The following is a 10,456-nucleotide window of genomic DNA, read 5'->3' on the forward strand; positions in this document are numbered from 1 at the left end:
AAGTGATTTCCAAACCTTTTATTTTTTTGTCCTGAAATCTGTTCTTTCCGCAAAACCTAACTGGGCCACCTCTCCCGCTACAGTAAGTTAAAACAAACTTGGAAAAAAGATGAGGTGGGGAGAGGCAGCATGGTCCTTACTCCTCCCATCCCTGATCTCTAGTCTGAGAGGGGGCTTCATAGGATCCCTCAGCTCCTGCAGAATGCAGTTTACAAACCACTTCAGGATCTTATCCAGCTCTAATTGGAGCTGCTCCCAGCCAGGAAACTACGCTTGCAGCAGTTAGGAATTGCACATAGCTGCTAATAGGAACATGACAAGTAGGGGCTTACACAGATTACGTGGTTATTTATTCATTTGTTTGGTTACAAGAAGTCCAAAGGCAGGCGGCCCAGGGCTGGTACGGCAGCTGCACAGCGCCATCTGGGAGGAAAGACTCAGGTTCCTTTTCTCTTTCTCTCTCATCATCCTGGGCACATGACTGTCATTTTCAAATTGGGCTCATGGTCCAAATGTGGCTGCTGAGGCTCCAGACATCACATTCACATTCTAAACAGGAAAAAGGAAGAAGGGGAGAAAGGCAGACAGGAACATGGCAATTCAGTCTGCTCCCTTTACAAAGCTTTTCTGGCTGCACTACTCACGATTCCAGCTGTCATCTCCCTGGCGAGAGCTGTGTCACATGACTTGTTTTGGCTGCAAGGGAAGGCAGAAGAAGCTATTATTTTAAAACTCAGGTTATATTGGAATCCAGCATAAAACAAGGGTTCTGCCAATAATAATGATGAAAAGGATGGAGACTGGGTACACCCAGGAAAAAACACAACAAGAAGCTAAAATCTGTCAAGCACTTACCATGTCCCAGACAACATGCTAAGAACTTGGTGTGAATGAACTTATTTAATTCTCATAACTGCCTAGTACGGTAAACTCTCATTCCCATTTTACAGCTGAGGATGTTGGGACACAGAGAAGTCATGTAACTTGTCCAAGATTCCACAACAAATAAGTGACCAAGCCAGGATTTTAACTCAGACATTCAGATGCTACAGCCCAGACCTTTCACCACCAGATTACCCCTTCATTGTGAGGACCATAAAGTAAATTATTTCCCGAACACTTCAATGCTGTTTCAGCATCTTAATTTAATTATAATTTTATTTTGTTTTGAGATGGAGTTTTGCTCTTGTCTCCCAGACTGGAGTGCGATGGTGCCATCTTGGCTCACTGCAACCTCCGCCTCCTGGTTCAAGCAATTCTCCTGCCTCAGCTCCTAAGTAGCTGGGATTACAGGTATGCGCCACCACACCTGGCTGATTTTTGTGTTTTTAGTAGAGCTGCAGTTTCACCATGTTGGCCAGGCTGGTCTCGAACTCCTGATCTCAAGTGATCTGCCTGCCTTGGCCTCCCAAAGTGCTAGGATTACTAGCACGTGAGCCACCGCGCCCAGCCATCAGCATCTTTAAAAGAAAGGGGATACAAAGTTCCCCACATGGAGTGCCAGAGCCTGCACCCCAGTTTCCTTATTGTCTTTCTCCTGGCACTAAGGCAGCAGTGACAGGCCAAATTGTCCACGTTGCATTTATGAGGAGGTAAGTGTTTCAAATACCGTTTGGAGGGGTTTCAGGGGAAACATTTTCAGGGACTTGACTTGAGGGAATGATTTATGAAGAAAGATGAAAAGAGCTAAATATATATGGGCTGGCAAGTATGAAAAGAGCAAGAAAGGAAGGGAGGAAGGCAGCATAAATTAAAACACGCAGACAGCCTGAGTGTTCCAGAAATCCAGGGGAGGAGGGCCGCAGTGGGAGGCAAAAGGAGGCATGACTCAGATCCAGTTGTAAAAGGAAACACAGCAAGCCCTTGGCTCCATCCATCGAATGTGTCTCAGTGCTCACTCCATCATCAGCTCAGGGATGGGAGGTGGGGATGACCTCTGCCTTCATGGCACTTAGGAGCCAGGAGGCAAGCTCAGTGGAAAGACACACTGTAGGTAGAGCTCGGTCAAACACTTGGCCTCCTAAGGGGAAGGAAGCAATGTCTACACCGGGCTTTACATTTATTTATTTATTTATTTATTTATTTTTGAGACAGAGTTTCACTCTTGTTGCCCAGGCTGGAGTGCAGTGGCACAATCTCAGCTCACTGCAACCTCTGCCTCCCGGGTTCAAGTGATTCTCCTGCCTCAGCCTCCCGAGTAGCTGGGATTACAGGCATGCACCACCACACTCAACTAATTTTGCATTTTTAGTAGAGACGGGGTTTTACCATGTTGGTCAGGCTGGTCTTGAACTCCTGACCTCAGGTGATCCACCCACCTTGGCCTCTCAAAGGGCTGGGGTTACAGACGTGAGCCACTGTGCCCGGCCCAAGCTTTATATTTATAGACCATGTTGGCAATATTTTCCTCTTTTAATCATCACTATATTATCCCCATTTGGCAGATGAGAAAACGAAGGCAGAGCCAGCTTAAGTGACTTCAGGTTCAAGTGACATCACACAGCCCCAGTCAGTGACAGATCCAGGAATGGGGACAGCGGTGTTTCCACTGGTTGTATTTTCAAAAGCAGCATCTTCATTTGGCACAGAAGCTGACACAATAGACGCACAATAAATGCCATCCCTCTTTATTTCATGTAGCTTGTAACTAAATGCATGATATGACCCCCTGTGGATTGTGATTTTTCTAAAGGGAAATTCACTTTCAGTTTCAGCTCGTTCATCAAGAGAAACACTTACCAGTATTACCAGAAACTGGAAACGTAGTCCTTTAAGAACAAGGAGTGATGCAAACTAAATTCTCATGAACCAACATAGAATAAGACAGCTACTAACCTGGGATTTTATTTTCTAATCAGACTCTTGTTTGGCATGAGGTGGCCTTTCTGGGGTGTTGGTTACAGTCTATATCATGATTCATTTATGAGATTTCATTGAGCTCTATCATCTATATCCTTTTTTTTTTTTTTTTTGCATATACTAAAAGTTTGTTTTAAAAAAGCAATATCTGGTTAGGCGTGATGGCGCATGCCCATAATCCCAGCACTTTGGGAGGCCGAGGCGGGCGGATCACCTGAGGTCAGGAGTTTGAGACCAGACTGGCCAACATGGTGAAACTCCATCTCTACTAAAAATACAAAATTAGCTGGACATGGTGGTGCATGCCTGTAATCCCAGCTACTCAGGAGGCTGAGGCAGGAGAATCACTTGAAAGGAGGAGGTGGAGGTTGCAGTGAGCCAAGATTGCACCATTGCACTCCAGCCTGGACGACGAGCATGAAACTCCATCTCAAATAAATAAATAAATAAAATTTAAAAAAATTAAAATTCAACATCTTCAGCAATTTAGTGCCCTAAGCCAGCATGTTGGTTAAGGCTATGATGTGGCAGAGACCACTAGGGGTCTCCCAATTTCACTCTCCTTTTCACATAGCCCGTTGGAATAAAAATGACATCTAGCTTCTCCCACAACTGGATGTGGCCTTGTGACAAGTTCTGGCCAATAGGATGTAAGGGAAGCATAGTGTACAACTTTCAATAAGTCACCTTAAGGCAGGTGACATGCCCTTCTTTCCTTCATTTCTCCTTTTTTGCTGGCTTGAAGTAGATGAGATGGCTGGAGCATGGCAGCTCTCTTGGTCCAGGAGGTGGAAATGGTGCTGCAGGTGGCAGCTCGGGGATGGCTGGTCCTGGTGACTGTGAAGCTCCCACAGAAGCCCTGAACTGCTTCCCTCCACCTCTCTTGTACCAAGGGTCAGTAAACTTCCAGCTCACTTGAGTAACTATTTTGGGTTTTCTGTTATTTGTAGTCAAACTTAATACATATGATAGGCACAAGAGTCAGCTGATTTTGAGGAGGGGGAAGAGAGAATGGATCAGCTTCAACTCCACTGTTAAATGATTTGTTTCTTAAGCTGAATGGTGGGTATGAAGGTATGAATTATGTTATATTTTATACCTCTTTTGTATATCTAAGAATCACTTATTAGATCTTTTAAAAAAGCAATGGTAGAAGCAGTGTTACAGCAAGACCATGAGTAGCACAGAAAAGAATCAAATAGTGGCAACTTTTGGCTTCACCCAGGCTCTGCTCCCAGACTGGCTTTGGAGTTAGGGTCTGAATATAGCCTCTGAATAAGCCTCATGGACAGAAGAAACTAGCCTTGAAAGGGCAAGGGTGGGTGTATTCATCCGTTTTCATGCTGTTGATAAAGACATACCCATGACTGGCCCAATTTACAAAAGAAAGAGGTTTAATTGGACATACAGCTCCATGTGGCTGGGGAAGCCTTACAATCAGGGCAGAAGGCAACAAGGAGCAAGTCATGTCTTACATGGATGGCAGCAGGCAAAGAGAGAGCTTGTGCAGGGAAACTCCCCCTTATAATAACCATCAGATCTCATGAGACTTATTCACTATCACGAGAATAGCACAGGAAAGACCTGCCCCCATGATTCAATTACCACCAGGTTCTTCCCACAACACATGGGGATTCAGGATGAGATTTGGGCGGGGACATAGCCAAACCACAGGTGAGTTCAGCCTGTGGGTACCAAAGCCAGGGTTTGGAAGCAAGAAGGGACAGGGAAACACCCAAGGGCTGGGCACCACTCTTTCCTCCACCTGCCTCACACAGGGTGTTCTCACTGCAGGCAAGTCCTGGAAGTCTCTTTTGACCCCACCCTCCTACCCCATCCTGTTCTCCACCAATCCCCACCTTCATTTTAAGGGAAAAACAGTATTTCAAAGAACTCATTTTCCTTGCAACCAGGTCAGCCAGATGTGATTAAAGTAAAACATGGACATACCTACCTCCTGGGCTCAAATCCTACCTCTCAGAGCCAGCCACAGTGAGCAGTAGAGCAAGCATAAGGCCAAATTAAAGGCTGGAACCCTACAGGGACCAGGCAGACGTCTCCAACCACTGGTATCCTCTGCTGGGATCTGCCTCAGATGCCAGAGGCTGCACTGGCTGGGGAAAGGGCTTCAGCTTTAGTACTAGGGGAAGTACTAGGAACTCCTTGAACCTGTCTGCTCACCTCTGGGATCAGGACATTTCGGGGAGGCCGACCTACCTCTTGCCTTGCCAATCAAGATTCCGTCCTGGGGCCGGGGCTAGGACTGGGGCTCAGGCTGCTGTGGAACACACAGTCCTTGTTTCCTGAACAGAATGGGAGTTCTGTTCAGCAGGAAAGAGTGTAGAGGCATGGACTGGGGAAGGGGATGGCTGTTGAGTAGGCAGCTAACAACATCTGCTACTCCTCACCTCTCCCTGCTCACAGAGGCAGGGGTTCTGGTGGAGTCAGCACAGTTATGAAATTTCTTCCTTCCTGGCTTATTATGATGGCTTCAATGATGCAATAACTAGCCAGGGTCACACAGGAAAGGAGAAAGTGAGAGAGGGAGGAAATGGCTCCTTCGCCTCAACACTTTTGTGGCTAATGTGCCACATTTCTGTTTTCTCAAAGTGTGGTGTCTGATCATCTGGGCACCTTAGAAATGTCAATTCTTGAGCTCCACACTGACCTACAGAGCTAACACATCTGGAGATGAGACCTGAGAATGGCATTTAACAAACACAAGTGATTCTTAATGTGCCCTTGAGCCTGAGAACAATGGAATGAGATGCAACAAAAAACGAAGAAGTGTGCTCCAAGTTTTCCATTTCTCCAGCAGGGTGAATTTAGTTTTCTTATCATTTTCTTTTGGATCCTAGAGATTTGGGAAGATGGAAAATGCTGGCTTTAAAGCTGGCTCATGGGGCTAAAAAGAAGCAACTCTGCACATGAGTGTTCTGTTGCCTGTGGAGCTGCCTGGAGGTGTCCTCACTGGAGGTGTCCTCAGCAAGGCCCTGAATCACCATCTGGGGAAGCTGCATGTGCTGGGCCAAGAGAGGTGGCCTGGGACACCCAGCCTGAGGAAGGTGCAGGGCTGGTGTTTGGGGTCACTGTGTGGCTCTGTGCGTAAGTGCATGAGTGTGCCTGTGTGTGTAGATGTTTGTGTGTGGGGGAGGGTGTGGGGGTGGTCCTTTAAGGTTCTCTTGCAATACTGTAAGAAATATTAATTGGTCTCTACTCCTTGATAAGTGGATTTTTATTCTGGAACAAGTGACATGGAAACAGGCAGCTGAACACAGTGACTTTCCAGGCCAGGCCGGCTCCAGCCACTGCGCTCCAGCCACTGCGCTCCAGCCACTGTGCTCCAGCCTCAGGGCCTCAGCCTCCCCACTGGTTCGTGCTGCACGAGTGATGAGTCTGATCATGTCCTGTCCCTGAGTCCCGGCCTCCCCATGGGCTAGAATACCCACAAGTCCTCTGGGATCTGCTTCCCTGAGTGCTCTGGCTAGTTACTCATCTGCCTGCCCCTCTACTCTGCCACACGGAGTATCTTGTAGTTTCCCAAATGTGTGTCATGCCTCTGTGCCTCTGCTGGCACTGCTTCCTCACCCTGAACTCATCCTCCAGTTCTTAAAATAGGGGCTTCTATCTAGGAAGCCAGTCCTGACCTTCTACCCCATGCAGGGATACCCACTCCCACCTTTGGGCTCCAATCGCATCCATGAAGACTTCTGTAAACTGCAAAGTGACCAAGGCTGGTGTCTCAATTGATTAGAGGTTTCGTTAGCCAAGATTAATGACCCATGGAGGGTTAGGGGTGGGGAAACAAATCACAGGAGCATCTGTGACCTATTTTTTTTTTGGGAACTTTATATTTAAAGGAGAAAGAGCAAGCGGGGGGTGGGGGGGTGGGGGGGTGGGGAAGGGTGGGAAGGTGGGCAGTGAGGCAGACAGATATATCCTTGTGAGGCTCTTATGAGCCTCAATAAATCTACATTTTACATGTGAAAAGAAGGAGTGGAGGAAAAAGTCAATTATGCATTGTCTTGGGCTCAATCTACATTTTACATAAGATAAAGTAAACATGGGCAGGGCCCGGTGGCTCACACCTGTAATCCCAGCACTTTGGGAGGCTCAGGCAGGTGGATCACCTGAGGGTTCCAGACCAGTCTGGCCAAGATGGCAAAATCCTGTCTCTACTAAAAATATAAAAATTAGCCAGGTGTGGTGGCACATGCCTGTAATCCCAGCTACTCGGGAGGCTGAAGCAGGAGAATTGGTTGAACCCGGGAGGCAGAGGTTGCAGTAAGCCAAGATCGTGCCACTGCACTCCAGCCTGGGCAAGGAAGTGAGATTCTGTCTTAAATAAATAAAGTAAATGTGCGAGAGGAGGTAGTAGAGGAAATGAGGCTGTGACCCCAGGTTGTGAAATTATAGCTATCTGTTTGGGAACAAAAGGAAGGCAGTGTTGGTGACTCACTTCCCAAGCTTAACTTTCCCTTTGGCACAGTGAGTTTGAGAGCCCAAATCCCTGCAGTTGCAGCCCTTTAGTATGGGGCTGTAGGGATGTGTCTCCTCTGGCCCTGAAGAGTCCCTTGAGGAAAAGGCTTATCTCTATATTACTTGAGCCTTCTGACCAGCAGGGTCCCATTCAGAGTTTGTAGACTGACTGAATGAAGTGTTTCCTAGACATCTGTTCACAGCCAGGTCTGAAATGTCAGTGTTGTGGGAGAGTGTCTCCACCTCTCTGGGGGCCACAGCCCAGAGGAAGCGAATCCTCCCAATCACCACCGTCCTCTGATTCCAACAGGTAAAAACAAGCCAACCTCTGCTAGGCACAGAGCCCTCTAAGAAGTGGGAGCGGCTCTCAGAACAGGGACTTAGCCCTGCTGGGAGGGTTGAAGGCAGCCTTGTCCTCGGGCATCTGGAAACAATTCAGGAGGGGATGAGGCAGGAAGGACTAGGAAGAAAGGGGACATCATGGGACACCAAGGGGACAAAAACTTCACCATGCAGCATCTTCTCATTTAATCTTCATGAAAAACCCTCCAAGCAGAAGTCACTTTTCTCTCCATGTCACAGCGAACACCAGCTCAGTGGGACAACTTACCCATGGCTCCACAGCAGGAAAAGGATGCCTGGTGTGGGCTAATCTCTTTGTTTTTGAATAAGTAGAAGGTTGGGCCGGGGGAAGTTGTGACCACTTCTGAATGCCAGCTTGAAAGGGAAGCTGCTCACCTGTGTGGGGAGACAGGTCCACGTGAGCAGGAGGGCGCTCCAGCCATGGGGTCACCTCCAGTATGGATCGGCCAAGGCTCCTGGGCTCCATGCCAAGCTTGCCTTACTGAGTACAGGCCAGCCTGGGGCCAGCAGACTAGTCACCCAGGGCATAGAGTCCAGCTAGGCAGGGAGAAGAATGGCCTGGCTGATTTACGAGCTCATTGTATGTAGATGAGCCGGAAGGAGCCACCTGCCTCCCCCTGGTCCCTGAGCCCTGCTGGCAGCTCTGGGTGGAGAAGGTGCTACAATGTCACCCTCGGTTCCCTCACTCTGATGGCTATTGTCTCAGGTCCACTGAGCAGAAGAAAGGAGACCAAAATAATTACGAGCAAACAAAGAACTAAATGAGGTCACTTTTCAAAGTCTAAGACTTGTGGGTTTCAATAACCTGTTCTGTGCCCCAGCTTCCTTCTGGAAGACATGTGGCAAATGCCAAACAGACACAACCTGGGCACTGTGTTAATACATGCCCCCAGGCCTAGCTTTAGATGTCCTGAATCAGCTCCTCAGGGCTGGCCCCCCACCCCTCTGGCTGACTTGAGGACACGGAGCCAATTCCGTGTCCCTTGGGTTTGAAGCACTGGAGCTGCAACTGCCATGGCTTCTTAGAGAGGGGAAGCATCACTCACAGGACCGCCCTCTGGCCTCCTCTTCCCAAAAGTTCTGTGTTTTTCCATCAGCAGCTGCATTCTGGTTCCTCCCTCACCGATGGCGGTCCTGGTCATGGCCCTTTCTTCCCTGGGGCAGGGCAGCCTGATATGACATCGTCGAGGCAGGTTTGTTGGAATCATAAGATTCCCCCTGATCCAGGAGTTTGGAAAGAAGAGAGGGAGGAGGTGAGAGGGAGGGAGAACAGGAGGATGGGCTGGGACAATGTGTCTGCAGAGGAAACTCCTGGTTGTCTGCAGGGTTTCCTGGGAGAAGGGAAACTCCCGTCCAGCCTGCCCATCCCTCCTGTGCTTCCTGAGCCAACGGGGTTTAGGGCCTGTTCTGTCCCTAGTTGCCCCATCACCACCTTGCCTGACTCTGCTCATCACACCCCTGAGCCCTGCCTTGTCCCCTGCCAGGAGCACGTGGGCCCCCGACCTGTGTCTACCCCCATGGAGCTCCATTTTCCTAACACCTGGCACAAGTATGACCTAGTGAAATGCTCATGGCATCTTTTCGCCTAACACTGGCACAAGCACGACCTAGTGAAATGCTCACGGCATCTCTTGGAGATCAGTGGCGTTCTCCTCATTCACTTTTCAGATGGGTAAGCTGAGGCTTAGAAAGTTATGATTTGTAAGGTCATGTTGGCTACTAACAGCTTAGACTGAATTGGAGCCCTGTTTGTCTGCCTCATGTTCTTAACCTTGACACCTCCCATAAACTCTTTTGACCTGTTTTGACTAAAAAAGAGAATGTTTCAATGACTAGGATTTGTTTGATTTGACCCCGGACGGCTGTAGTAACACAGAACATTTGGCTGAGTGCCTGGCACAGAATAAGCATGAAATGATTGCCAGCTATTAGAGTAATGAAAACAACTAATGATATAATAGGAACAACTTCCAATAGGGTCCTGATGTTTGACAAAGGGAAGTTTGGCCTCCACACAGTGGAGCTCTGTGTAGAGGAAAGCAGAGGTCCCCAGGAAGGGTTCTCTGCCTTCCTTTAAGTCACCTTCTGGGGCTATCTTTCCACCTCTCTCAGTGATAACTAGTGAGGTAGAAGTCACAACTCATCCCCACATCATTAGAAAGGTTCCAAACTGTTTTCGTGGCCTCTGTCTTATTTGATCCTCACTACAAGCCTGTGAGGTGGGAAGAGTAATAACATTTTGTTCCCAGTTCATGGATGGGGAAATTGAAGCCCAGATGGGTTAAGTGACTCTCCCAAAATCAAACAGCCTATTTGAAGCTGAGCTGGGACAAGTACTGCAAAGCCTTCCCCCTCTTTGTCCAAATGGGAGATGTTGACTTAGAGTGGCACAGGTTTTTAGAGCAGGGAAGACCCTCTGGGGAATCACCTCATCCAAGTCCTTCTCTGTTCAGATGAGTGAGCCAGAGAGCAGAGAGCGTCATGATGTGCCCAAGTTCAAAGAGCTGGCTGCGGGGGAAATGCTGAGGAGGGTTTTCCTCCTACTGCTGGTGGTGTGATATGAACAAGGACACGCAACAGCAAAGATGATGCTTGTACACACATCTGCTTTAACTACTGTTATAACAAAGCACAGAGCTCTTTAGTTCTGCTGCTAAAGGTTGCAAAAGGAAACATATACAACATGAGGCCAGGCGCAGTGGCTCATGCCTGTAATCCCAGTACTTTGGGAGGCTGAGGCAGATGGACCACTTAA

The 10,456-nt window shown here is 48.3% G+C and overlaps 1 long non-coding RNA gene across 1 annotated transcript; it reads right to left on the reverse strand.

Annotated features, from left to right (window-relative positions):
- Positions 1-337: 337 nt before the first annotated feature.
- Positions 338-5,257, reverse strand: LOC115900466. Its single transcript, XR_004060146.1, has 3 exons — positions 5,077-5,257; positions 645-696; positions 338-549 (listed from the first exon to the last, which is right to left on the reverse strand). It is a non-coding gene; the product is annotated as an uncharacterized LOC115900466 (long non-coding RNA).
- Positions 5,258-10,456: the final 5,199 nt, after the last annotated feature.

This window comes from Rhinopithecus roxellana, chromosome 11, assembly GCF_007565055.1.
Source record: "Rhinopithecus roxellana isolate Shanxi Qingling chromosome 11, ASM756505v1, whole genome shotgun sequence".
Lineage (NCBI taxonomy): Eukaryota > Metazoa > Chordata > Mammalia > Primates > Cercopithecidae > Rhinopithecus > Rhinopithecus roxellana.